Genomic DNA, 12,592 nt, shown 5'->3' on the forward strand with positions numbered 1-12,592 from the left:
TGCCAGCGAAGAGTGAGAAACCTTAAACTCGAGAGAAACAAACTAAAAAAAAAATTTATTTTTCTTATTAACTTTATCACAATTATTTATCAAAGTACATTTTGAAAATTTAATTTTCATTGGTTAATTTTCAAAAATAAGTTTAAATTTCAATATCAAACTTTCGTTATATTGTTCTTCATTCATTATAATTCAAAACCAACGTATGGTTCCACGGCTCTTTATCGTTCCACGGCTCTTTATCAATCGCACAAAAAGGGTAATTTGACAAACATGTTGGAATCTGAAAGAAATTTCATTAATTTGCTTCAAACAAGTGTTATAGACTGAATACATGTTGAAATCATCAAAAGAGACAACAGCTAAATACATTTGAAACATCATATGCTGAGTACATATCATATATGTTGCTCTGACGCAGTACAAAAGGTGATAAAAAACTGTCTATCAGTCCCTTTTGGCATGAGCTTCTGATCAAGCTGGCCTACTAAGTCATGCTCCAGGACAAGAATTCCTTTTACGTGTACTTAGAGGTGCAACCAACTCATAGCTCGTACGGGCGCAATCATAGCTCGTACGGGCGCAACTCCTCTAACTCTGGATCTGGTTGAAACTCATACGACATTTTACTGTCGTCCATTCTTCTGAATGTCACAGACATTTTGCGGTGTCATACCCTTGGAATGCAGTGCTTAGCGGGGTCTGCTCCATTCCCGTTAACAATCAGTAGTGAACCCATCGGTAGTGGAATCTCAATAGATTCCCTAAACTCCCTAGGGTTGATAACGTCGATTTCTTTTCCAAACAGTACATTGAATTTGCTCATGAAGAACACTGTGCAGAAGGGCCTCACAAAATCATGATGATCTATGTGCGAGGGAATACAAACTACTTCATTGTAGATGTTAATTACACAATTTTTTGGAATGCAATCGGCTGGTAGTAGACTCTATTTGAACATCCTATTTATTTTAGAAGGCCTACGATCCACCTCATCATTTATTAAGATACGTGGGGGGTCCCCTTGCCTATCTTTGGTGAAATTATAGCAAAAACCACATTGGTTGGTTATCCTGCCCTTTCCGTGCATCCATTTTTGCGGTTCTGAATAAGTTCTCTCCTTTAGCAGACCAGCTGGACCTCTGTCCCTCAGGTCAAAAATGCAGTCTAGAATTCTTCTTTCATTATTTCAGAGAAGACTCATGTATACAACTCCAAGCCTTCCAGAATGTTGACAAGTTTTCCTTGTATTTCCTTGTAGAATTCAAATTCTTATTTTTTAAGTCTGTTCATCCTATCCAATTCTGTCATGGGGATCCTTTGAGATCATCGTGGTGGCTCCCTCATCTCCACATTTGTAGGATACCGTGTTAGACTTGGCTCTTTAGGTAATGGAATATATGACTCAGTATCTGGGTAAGCTGTCTCCTCATGTCCTTATCAGCGGCTATGAACTCCTCAAAATAACTGTAGTGGTCTAAGTGGAGAACATTGCATGTTGGGCATTCCACAAATGCTTTTCTTGTGGACGCTTGCATGGAAACCTCAATGTTGCACATCGGGTAACCCTTGAAATGTTCATCTAGTACTGTTGACAGTATCTTCTCTACAAAAAAACTCACACTCGTCCTCCGCAGCAGGAAGATAAGTAGAGGTCTCTCTCATGCAAGGATCATAAATTATCCCTTCAGGAATCAGGGTGAGTGTATTTTTTACCTCCTTCATGTGTCTCTTTTCCTCTCATAGAAAAGCTCTGTGTATGTGACGATTAGTATTTCAGCGTTGAGTTCCTCTTAGTGGTTCATCTGACTCCCTTTCTTCATCAGCACCAATTAGATTCCCCGATGATGTGGTTATCATGGATGGTAAACAGTCAGCCCCCTCCAACAAATTCTATTGTGCTATAACTTTATTCCTCTTCAGAGAGGAGTCTTCTTTAGTACCGATCCTCAACAGCGATGGTAACCCTTCCTTTCCTTGGTGGCTGACTATTTCCATTAGGAGACCCTCGTAGTTTACATTGACCTGACCAAAGTCCAAGTCAAAATCTATGATGCAACCCTAAGCTGCCCTTTCTCTATTCAGTGCCAGATTTAAACCGTCTCTAAAGGCAAAAATCAGCTTTCGTCCCAATATTTTTTCTGTAGAAGACAAAAAAACATCAATGCACTGAAATTCAGCATGAACAAGAACAAAAAATGAAGCACTTATTAAACATAAGTTTTAATTTGTACAGGTGCAACTTTTATTTATTTAATTTAATTTAATGAAATTTAAAAATAAAAAATAGAAGAAGGGAAATAAAGGGAGCAAATTCCAAAAATTTTATTTTATTGTGGTTAATTTATTACAAAATTTTGAACCTAGTCACAGATGTTTGGTCAAATAAATAACCCCAAAACAATCAAAATTTCAAAAGGTTGGTTTCAAGCAATGTCACGTCAAGGAATATGTCTTCAATAAGTGACCATTGATCGGCAACATGGGCCTTTCACCCAGGAATTTTAACAGCTGGTAAGCTTCTCTCGAGTAGACCTTCTCAATGAAAAATGGTCCCTTCAAAGTTGGTTAAAATTTTCCACCTATCTCACGGTTTTCAAGAATAGGTCTTTTGAGAAAAAGAACAAGATCACCAACTTTGAACGCCCTCGAGCGGACCATTTTTTCATGAGCCTGCACCATCCTTGCTTGGTAGAGTTCCAAATGTTGTTGTGCTTCTAGTAGTTTTCCTCGAGACTTTCCAATTCTTCAATTCTGTGCTTTGTACTTTCTTCAATTGTGATTTAGTTGGCGATGGTGACTCTGAGAGATGGTGTTTGTACTTCTAAAGTAGTATGGCCTCAGGTCCACACGCAAGTGTGTAAGGTGTACATTAAGTGGGAGTTATAAATGTTATTTGGTAGGCCCACAAAGATTTTAATAGTTTATTATGCCAATCTCTTTTATTTTTATCCAATGTGTTCTTTAAGATTTGCACGAGCATCTTATTGAAGGCCTCAGCCATTTCGTTTGCCCTGGGATAGTAAATTTTCATGTACCTCTAGTCTATCCCATGTCTTTAGATGAAGTTATTGATCTTTGTGCTCTTGAAGGTTGTTCTATTATCAGAAATCACTCTGCATAGTACACTGAAATGGTAGATGATATGGCTTTTAAAAATTTCTAGAAGATGCTGTGTTGTAACCTCTCGTAATGGCACTAGCTTTGCCCACTTTGAGAAGTAATTCATAGCGGCAAGAATAAATCTATGTTCCTTATAGGATGGAGGAACTATCAGACCTATTATGTCATTTCCCCAACACTCAAATGGACCTGAGGCAACAATTAGGTGTAGCACATTCGGAGGTTGGTGTAAGAACACCCCATGCACTTGGCAAAGGTGACACCTTCTAGTTGTATCCTTGAAATTGAATATCATCCCTAACCAATAATATCTGAGTCTCTTAATCTTCAGTTTCATTTTTTGCTCTGACTGGTGAGAACCGCACAATCCGGTATGTACTTCTTTGACAATATTTTGTGCTTCTGCTCTGCTCAGACATCACAGCCACTTCTAATCAAATGATCTTCTGTAGAGTACATCACCTACTATAGCATATGACAGCCCTACTTGTTATGTGATATGCCTGAGACTTGTCCTCTAATAGCTTTTCAGTTTACAAATATTCTAATAATGGCTTATGTCAGCCTTTGTTGATGTCAGCAGCTGTAGTCATTATTCATTCTTCTTTTTCAAGTTTATGCAAATTATTGAGGTCGATCCAAGATAGAACTCGTCATCCTTATATTGTTATGTCAATGGAATCCTCCGGTGGACATGTTAGTTCCTTGACAATTTTTGTTAGATCGTCAGCATGAGTGTATCTCCTCGAGGAATTCGGTATGGAGTTACGTTAGGAATCTATTCTAACAGCTTCATTGCGTACTGATGATATTCTTCTAGACTTGGTTTCAATATCTTGTATTGTCTGGCAACTTGTTGGATGACAAGTTTTGAGTCACCATAGATGACAATATATGTTATATCCATTGGGATTGCCTATTCTAACCCAGTTTTTGGTTCTTCATATCCTGCTTCATTATTTTGTACAGCTCTATGAGGTGGTAGAAGAATCTCAGCATACCTTTATCTGGCGTGATGAAAATCAGACCAATTCCTGCTTTGCATGGTATAACCATCTATGATCCTTTATCCTTTCAGGCTGAAGGAGCTCCATCAAAGTACATTTCTCAATGCCTGGCACTGGATGGTTATATTTGTAGTATCTGTTCATCTAGTAATTCATCATTGAGTGGGGACCCAGCTAGAAGTGGGTTAATTGTGAGAAAATCTGCTAAAATTTTTCTATTGATAGCTTGAAGTGGAACAAAAGTTATATTGAATTGCAATAAAATCATTGAACACCTTGCTAAACATCCAAAAAGTGTTGGTTGGGTCATCAAATATTACAAAGGATTAACTTTCAAAATAAGGGTAATTTTATGATAAAGCATGTAATGTGTTAGCGTTTGGGTGGTGAAAATTAAAGCTAGACAATGCTTCTCAATAGGCAGATACTTTACCTCCATTGGTATTAGACGGTGGCTCAAGTAGTAGAGCACATTTTCTTTACCCTCATCATTGACCTAAGCCAAAACCAGAGCTAACAGGGCTTCGAGAGAGTCGTCTAAGGCCACAGTATAAAGTATAAAAGGTTTTCCCGGGATAGGGGCAACCAAAATAGGAGGTGTCATTAAGTAATGCTCAACGTCCTCAAAGGATCATTGGCATTTCTCTTCCCAAACAAATTTGACATCCTTTTAATTAATGCCGAGAAGGGCTGACACCTACCTGAGAGATTAGAAATAAAGTGTCTCAAATATGCCAAGTTTTCTTGGAAGGAGTGTAGTTGTTTCAAGGTTTTGGGATGAGGCATTTCTAAGATAATTTTAATCTTATCAGGGTCAATCTCGACTGTCCGATGATGGACAACAAATCCTATAAATTTCTCAGAGTTCACCGAAGCTGCAATTTAAGGGATGTCAAAATCATTCAAACACAATCCTTAAATCATACAATTAGTCTATTTTATGTCTTCTTTTGATGACCAGATCATCCACTTAGCACTCCACTTGGTTGTGAATGAGGTCGTCAAAGATCTTCATCATACCTCGTTTATATGTTGCTCCGGAATTCTTCAACCTGAATGGCATCACTGTGTAGCAAAGATCCCACTCGGCATTCTAAAGGCTGTAAGTGCTGCATCTTCTGGAGCCATTTTTGTTTTGTCTATATCCTGTCGATCCATCCATGAAGGAGAAAATCTCAGGTGTCGATGCGATGTCCACCATTAATTTGGTATTGGTAATGGAAATTCATTTTTTGGACATGCTTTGTTTAAATCCCTGAAGATGACACATACAAGGATTTGTCCATTTTCTTCTTAACTGGTATAATATTGGTCAACCATGTGGGGTACTGCTCTTCTCTTACAAAGTTAGCCTCTATTCACCTCGGCAATGACTTATTGCTCTATCTTGAGGTGCATTCTTATGGGAGCTTGTTTCACCGGGGTCATATCTTTGTCCACCCCAAATTTATGCACTGTGGCCCCTGGGAATAGCCCTGGCATTTCATCATAACTCCAGGTGAAGCAATCTTTAAACTATGACAGTAACTCTAAAAATTTTGTGCATTCTTCCTCATTGAGTAGAGAACTTATGAAGGTGGGTCGGGGATGCCCCTCAGTCCCAAGATTAACCTCTTTCAATTCATCAATAGTTTACTGAATGTCTTCTTCAAACTCTAGTGGAGCATTACCTATTAACTAATCTTTAGAGTCATCCTCTAAATCGAGGCAATCCTTTTTCAATCCATTAGTAATAACCATGCAAAATTCAAAGTCATCGACTGGTTCTACAGTACCAAATCTGAGACCTTCTTTTGAGTTAGGAATTTAACTTTTAACATTCCACAATTTCTAAAAAATTTATAGTTTATCTTTTGGCTCTTTCTTTGGCATATATCCCTCTTAAATTAATATTTTGCACAAGGATAAAGGTAACCAAAAGGTAGTTCCATTAATTCATTAGAATCCTCTTCCAAATTTACATGATTTTTTGAACTAGTAGAAGGGAAAGCACAGTAAAACTTGATCAACTTTAAACCAACACTACGGACTTCCTTCACCTCTAAACTCTCAACCTTTTAGGGTGGATTTGAGTAAAGGTCATGGAATTCACATAGTGGTTGATCTGATCATACATCGACTCATATTCACCTTTCTACACATCTTCCAAGGATATCTCGTACTGTGGTTTCTTCTGTTTTATCATCATCAATTCTTCCTCGGATCTTTATTGATCACAACTTCCTTCCATGTTGATGTTGATGGCCGGCTTATTCCATTCAACAATAGTGTTGGATCTTCCTCGTCCACATCCCCGACCTTGACCTTGGGTAGATGGGCTAAAAGAATCGTTACCAGCTTATTGTGAAGAAATGGTAGTAGATCATTGATGCGGAGTTGAATGGCCTCTTCTTTGTTATTCTTCTGATTCTTATACTTTATTTGTCACAATTTCACGGGAAAAGACTTTTCTCTTTGGAGGTGCATAATAGAGGCTATCTTCATGAATATCCACTACATTAACTGAAAATGATTGTAAATCTCCTTTAATGCAATGCTCTCATCCTTCCTTGTAATACTTAATGCATTGGTGTAGGGATGACAGAACCATGTTGTGTTCGTGAATGCACATTCGACCAAGTAGAGCATTGAAAGAGCTCTCGGCATCGATGATATGGAATTTAGCAGTTGTTATTAGTTCTTGAACTTTCATTAACTGTGTAATTGATCCAAGGGCTTTTTCTTCCTTTTAGTTAAATCCTCTTAACATCGTTTTATCGGCTTTAAGTTCCAAAGCCTTAATGTCCAAATATGTCAATGTTCGTAGACTCATTAAGTTAAGTGATGCTCCCGGATCTACCAAAACTCTAGACAATACAATCCTGCCGATATTAATAGAGATGTAGTGATCGGTTGTGGTTAGTAGTACAGAGCAACAAGTCATCATCTATGAAGGTTATCCCAGGTTGTTCTTTTAATGAGCAAATTTTGTCCAAGGATGTGCTGGCCAACTGAGTTAAGCAAATCTCTGAGTCTAGCAAGACTATAACTAAAGACTCACTCATCTCCTTTGATAGGATCATAGCATAAAAAATGCTTTTTTTGGCCGGAAACCTCCTAAGATGAGCTAGCACATTATAATCCACTTTATATAATTCTTTAATCTTTACTTGACTATGTGATTCTTCCACTAGTGGAGGTGGAGGTAGCTCTTCCTGAGTTACTATTTGTTTTCCTTTATCAACTGGAGCTGACCTAGAGGGTAACACTTTCTCGCTCCTTAGGTTTATTTTTGTGACTTTTCTTCTTGAGAAGCTATAGGCAAAATTTCTAATGTCTCTTCTTCGTCATCGAAGAGATCCAAGTAGATAGCAAGTGGTGCATTGTGACAGTCAAGGATTGGCTCCTCACTCGCCGCGTTAACGTAATCGGTATCATCGATATCTTCATTTTTGTTAACAAATGCATTGGACTTAAGTACAGTTTGAGGATCAGTTTGGGAATTAATATTGGAGTTAGATTTAGCAAATTCAGTTACGATATCACTAGAAACAGTTAAAATGTAGCCAAAATTATAATCATTATATTCATAATTCCCTGGTAGGGCAAAATGATAATCATACATGGTCAAGGGTTCGAGGAATTTCTTCCTCAAATCTAAGACAACCAATCTAATAGAGATAGCCCCTATCCTACCCCCCACACTATCAGTCTTCACAACACTGTTCTTCTTTTTCTCTTCTGGTTGCGATGGTTGGTTTGGCAAAATCTCCATCTTTAGCTAAAGAGGCTATAAACTCTAAACGGCAGCTTGAGCTGAAGTGGCCTAAATCGATCCACTATCTTCTTTGGTGATTTGCTCCAAACTGTACTCCATCCATCCCTTTATGAATATGGATCTATCGAAGTGATTGGCTCAGCTAAAATCTTATTCACAGAACCTTTTTCAGGTTTTTTTAATATTACTTCGGGATTGTTATATTTCCTTCTTTAAAATTACTCTTGAGCCATTTCTTGAAGATGAAACATTCCTTTATAGTATGTCCAAGCAATTTGTGGTATGGGCAATAATTGGGCTAATCTTTTTTATCGACTTCCTCAAGTTTCCTTGGATCTGGCAATCTAAATTTAGGCTTCTTCATTAGACTTCTGAACATTTTGGGTACAACTTCATCTTTGAAGGAATATACTTCTTTCTTTCATTCCAAAAGGGTCAGACCCCTCTTATTTTCTGTTCGGTACGATCCTTCTTGGTGTAACTGCTGGCTTGGCTGACCATACTGTTGTGTCCGTTGCTACTGGATATGTTGTGATGATGGCTGTGAATTTCGATGAGAATACTCCTCCTGAATCTTCATTGGCTACTTTCCTTTATTCAATGTTGCCATTGTTCCAGATTTCTTTTTGAATATCCTAGTTGTCCTGGACTTCTCGGCCTTTTCATGAGAATCCATATGCTTGACTTCTTCTTACAGATTGTTAGCTTTACTGACTAGCTTCTCGAAGGACTTGATAGCGAGTCCCTTAAGCATGAAAGCTATTGACCCATGGATGCTTTTAAGTAGAATCTCAATTGCATGATGTTCCTGTAGCTAGGGCTCACATTTCATGCTAAGGTTTCTCTACCTCTAGATATAATCCACTTAAGTCTCGTTAGGTTTTACCTTTCTACTACGAGATCTCCAATAGAAACATGATGTTGTACTCCTGCAAATTTCCTTACAAACAAGTGTTTTTTACTCAAAGAACATCTTTACCAATCCGTTGGGCAACTCAACATACCAATCAAATGTTATCCCTAATAAGCTGCTGACTAACTGACGCAAAAGCAAGGCTTCATTACCTTTAGTATTGCCACAATTGGCTTGGAAATGCACTATATGCTGTCTGGGATTTCAGGTCCCATCAAATATCTTAAAGTTCGGTGACACAAAACCCTTAGGGTATGGTACGACATCGAACTCCTCTAGATAGGGTCTACCCTTAAAAATCAATGCACCACCCTTATATTGGGCCAAGGCCTCCCAAACTTGTTCGACCAATTATTTAAAATTATTTTCTGGTATGACGCTTTGGACAGATTCCTTCTTTTATTGATCATCCCTGTTAGCCAAGGCAACTTCCCTCCTTTCATCGGTGATATGTATAATTTCTGGCTGGTTGACTTCTGGAGAGTTGACTTCTGAAGATTGAGACTGTCCATTAAATGTAGCCATGGAAACCCATTAAAGTTAGCCATGGAAACCATGGTAGTGGCCATCTCTTACATTCTTTTCTCCATTTGGTTGATTTGCTCATCCCTTACTAGGACAAACCTACACAGATCATCTATGGTGTTCACTTCAACAAGTGGTTGGGCATCATGCGCAGATGCAACACCTCTAGTTTTGATGACGTGAATATCCATGAAGTCTTCATTGAGATAGTCATTAAAGTCAAAATTTTCATCATCAACATAACTGGAAACTCCATGTTCTTGGGCTAACTCAAAAATATTAACCCTGGGCTTCTCAAACTTTTCTTCAATTATTGATTCTTGTATCATCTTCAGATCTAAGGGACTCTGCTAAACATCGTCCACTTGTTCATCCAAATTGATAGCAATAGCTACGATGATGTCGGATACTTCGGACCCTTGCTACATCCCATGATCTTGCCCTACGGGCTCACTGAATCGTATTGGTATTACAACCTTACGTACCCATACATTTTTCTTTGACGGTGATGTCTTGGGATGGAGTGTCTCAACAGAGGCATCGGCATGTCGAAGAGAGGAATGATCCCCATGGTGTAGACTAGATACAGTACAGGGTAACCTCTTCATCTTTTCCTTCAAAACTTTAGAAACATCCTTAGAACTAGTAACTGGTAGAATTCTCGGACCCATATTTGACTTAATCTATTGATGGCCTACCGGTTTTGGAGCAGTGATAATAGAATCGGTGGAGATGTAGTATCAACTCTGCTTCCTAACCAAAACCTGACGGGAATGCGAGCAGACAAAGTTTCAGTTGATCATTGAGATTGTCTGGCAGATTTTACATCTGTTAGAATTTCTTTCTTCATGTGAGGGGATATTGCACATCCCACTCATTTAATTAACTCACTGGCTGAACGACTCTTTGGTTGCTAGTCTCTAGAATACTGTACTGACTCGAATGATACGAGGGTGCTGCTTCCCCTCCCCACCATGTCCATGAGGTGAAAGTAAAGTAGCAACAATCTTTTGGATACTTTTGTACCCATTGGTGTCCATTAAGGGGTGCAACCTACTCCCTCGCAGAAGCGGAGATGTCTCCAGCAATCCTAGTTCCTTCTGATGAGGAATTTCATCAACAGACTCCTCTTCAGAAATTAGAACTTTAGCAGCCTTCTAAATCTTTTGGTTGTGGTTTCTTCTTTGTGACCGAGTTAATGGCATAGATCTCGAACTTGATCCTATTTCAAATACCGACGGTGGAATGGTAAATCCTTCAGTTGTATCTTCCACAATCATAACCTATTTTCTTTTGGCAGAAAATGGAACAACAGACTTGGCAAGTGTTGGTGGAGTAGCAGCTTTCACCTTCTTGCAGGAAGGGAAATCCTGGGGATAGTTCAGGTTGAATTCAATGGAAAACTCTTAAACTTCTGGTGCAACAACCATCATTATGAAAAATGAGGCATTTCCGAGAATAACTTCCAGTTCAACGAATCCTGTTCCAAACTTGATGGAGGGAGTGACATTGAAAGCATTGCAGCTAGTTAGCATGTTGCAAAAGAAGTGAGCATCTAGAACTCCATTGCAACAACTTCAAAAAAAAAAGCACTGGGGTTAGTTATTTGGCCAACACCTTGTAATTATAGTGCAAACACTAAAAGTTAACAAAGGTCTATCTATAGAGTTGGCAAGTTTTTATTTAATTTTTAGTTTGTTAAGATTTTAAAAATTAGTAAAAATAATTTGAAAGTAGAGGGATTTAATTTATTAAATAAGAAAGGTTAAAAGCAAGCACGGGACGACACAATTTGATTGAATTTACAAAGTAGCCAACTAAACTCAAAGAGGACAGCAAAGTTTAGGACCCTATGTGAGACCGACTTTTCAACGCACAATGCCCAGGCAAAACTAGTCTACCAACACACCTATTGGGGGTCCGACCCCACACAAAAGACGAAAAGTCTTAATGAACTCCTGAACCTCTCTATCCAAAGGTGATTGAACAAACGGTTCTGAAGTCCGGAAGAGTTGACCGTACTTATCCAAGAAAGAAATGGGTGAAGTATGCCAATGGAAGAAGAGTAATTTGGTCCATAAGGGACAAGGACACATTACCGATATAATCAATATTCAGATTTGTATTATAATGTTAATAGCTTTGAAAAAGTAAACCCCAGGAGAGGCAAATTTTCAAGAAGATATGCTTATAATTTTAATTTCTCACGTTGTAGATATTGAGATGAAGTTTAATCAATACATAGAAAGATATCCCCTAAGAAATCTCAATTATTGAGGAAAATTCATTTGGACAATGGATTTGTTGGCACTATTTTGAGGGAGAATCGTCTCATGGAAGCTGACGGTCACCGGAATGAAAATCCTGACGCTCGCTTTGGAGAGACATTTAATTTATATATATATATATATATAGAAAAGTATGAAATCAAATTGATCCTATATTTTTTAGAGTTTAAATGAAAAAGTATCGCACCTTAAGCTATGTATCTATCTCAAAAGATAAACACATGACTTGATAGTGAGACTCAATCAAATAAACTAAAAAATATATGACATTTGTTTGGCCTGCAAAACCATTTTATTATAAGCCGACAAAGAGAAGAGAGTGTAAGATTGCATCTGCCCCCACAGTAATCATTTATCTTTGTAGGCCATTCTGATGTGGGGGACATTTAGAATATCTCCTTGCAGCAGATAAAGGAGAGCAGGTGGAGGGTTGACAGCAACCTCAGTCTCATTAGAGTGTGATCCAAGTTGGGCCAACCAATTTGCAGGCTGGTTTCCTTCCCTATAGATGAAACTGAACTGACCAGCCTATCCCAGGTGAACTCTTTCTCATTAATTATCAACTGATTCAGGAACTGTTTCCAAACCTGTTGAGCAAAGGTGCATTCAAAGAATAAATGATTCAGATTTTCCTCTTCCTTCTTACATAGCCTGAATTTAGAGGGACCCCTCAATCCCTTCAGCTTGAGAATTTCATCAGTAGGGATCATTTTATGAAATATTCTCCAACAGAAGAAGGACATAGAAATGGATAGGAATTTATTCCATAAATGATCACCCCAGGGTGTTTGCTCCCAATTGAAAGTTTTGGAATATATGGCTTTAGTGAGGCTTTGGTGTATTCTGCCATAAGATTTTAGCTGTTGTACTTCTGTTAAACTTTATACTAGACACTTTGGTAATATAGTGAGGTTGCAGAAGCAATCAACCACTTTCAAATCACTATTGTAGATATTCGTAATGGGGGAGAGCCAGTCTT

The sequence above is a fragment of the Phalaenopsis equestris genome, unplaced genomic scaffold (genome assembly GCF_001263595.1).
Source record: "Phalaenopsis equestris unplaced genomic scaffold, ASM126359v1 Scaffold235245, whole genome shotgun sequence".
NCBI classification, from domain to species: Eukaryota; Viridiplantae; Streptophyta; class Magnoliopsida; order Asparagales; family Orchidaceae; genus Phalaenopsis; species Phalaenopsis equestris.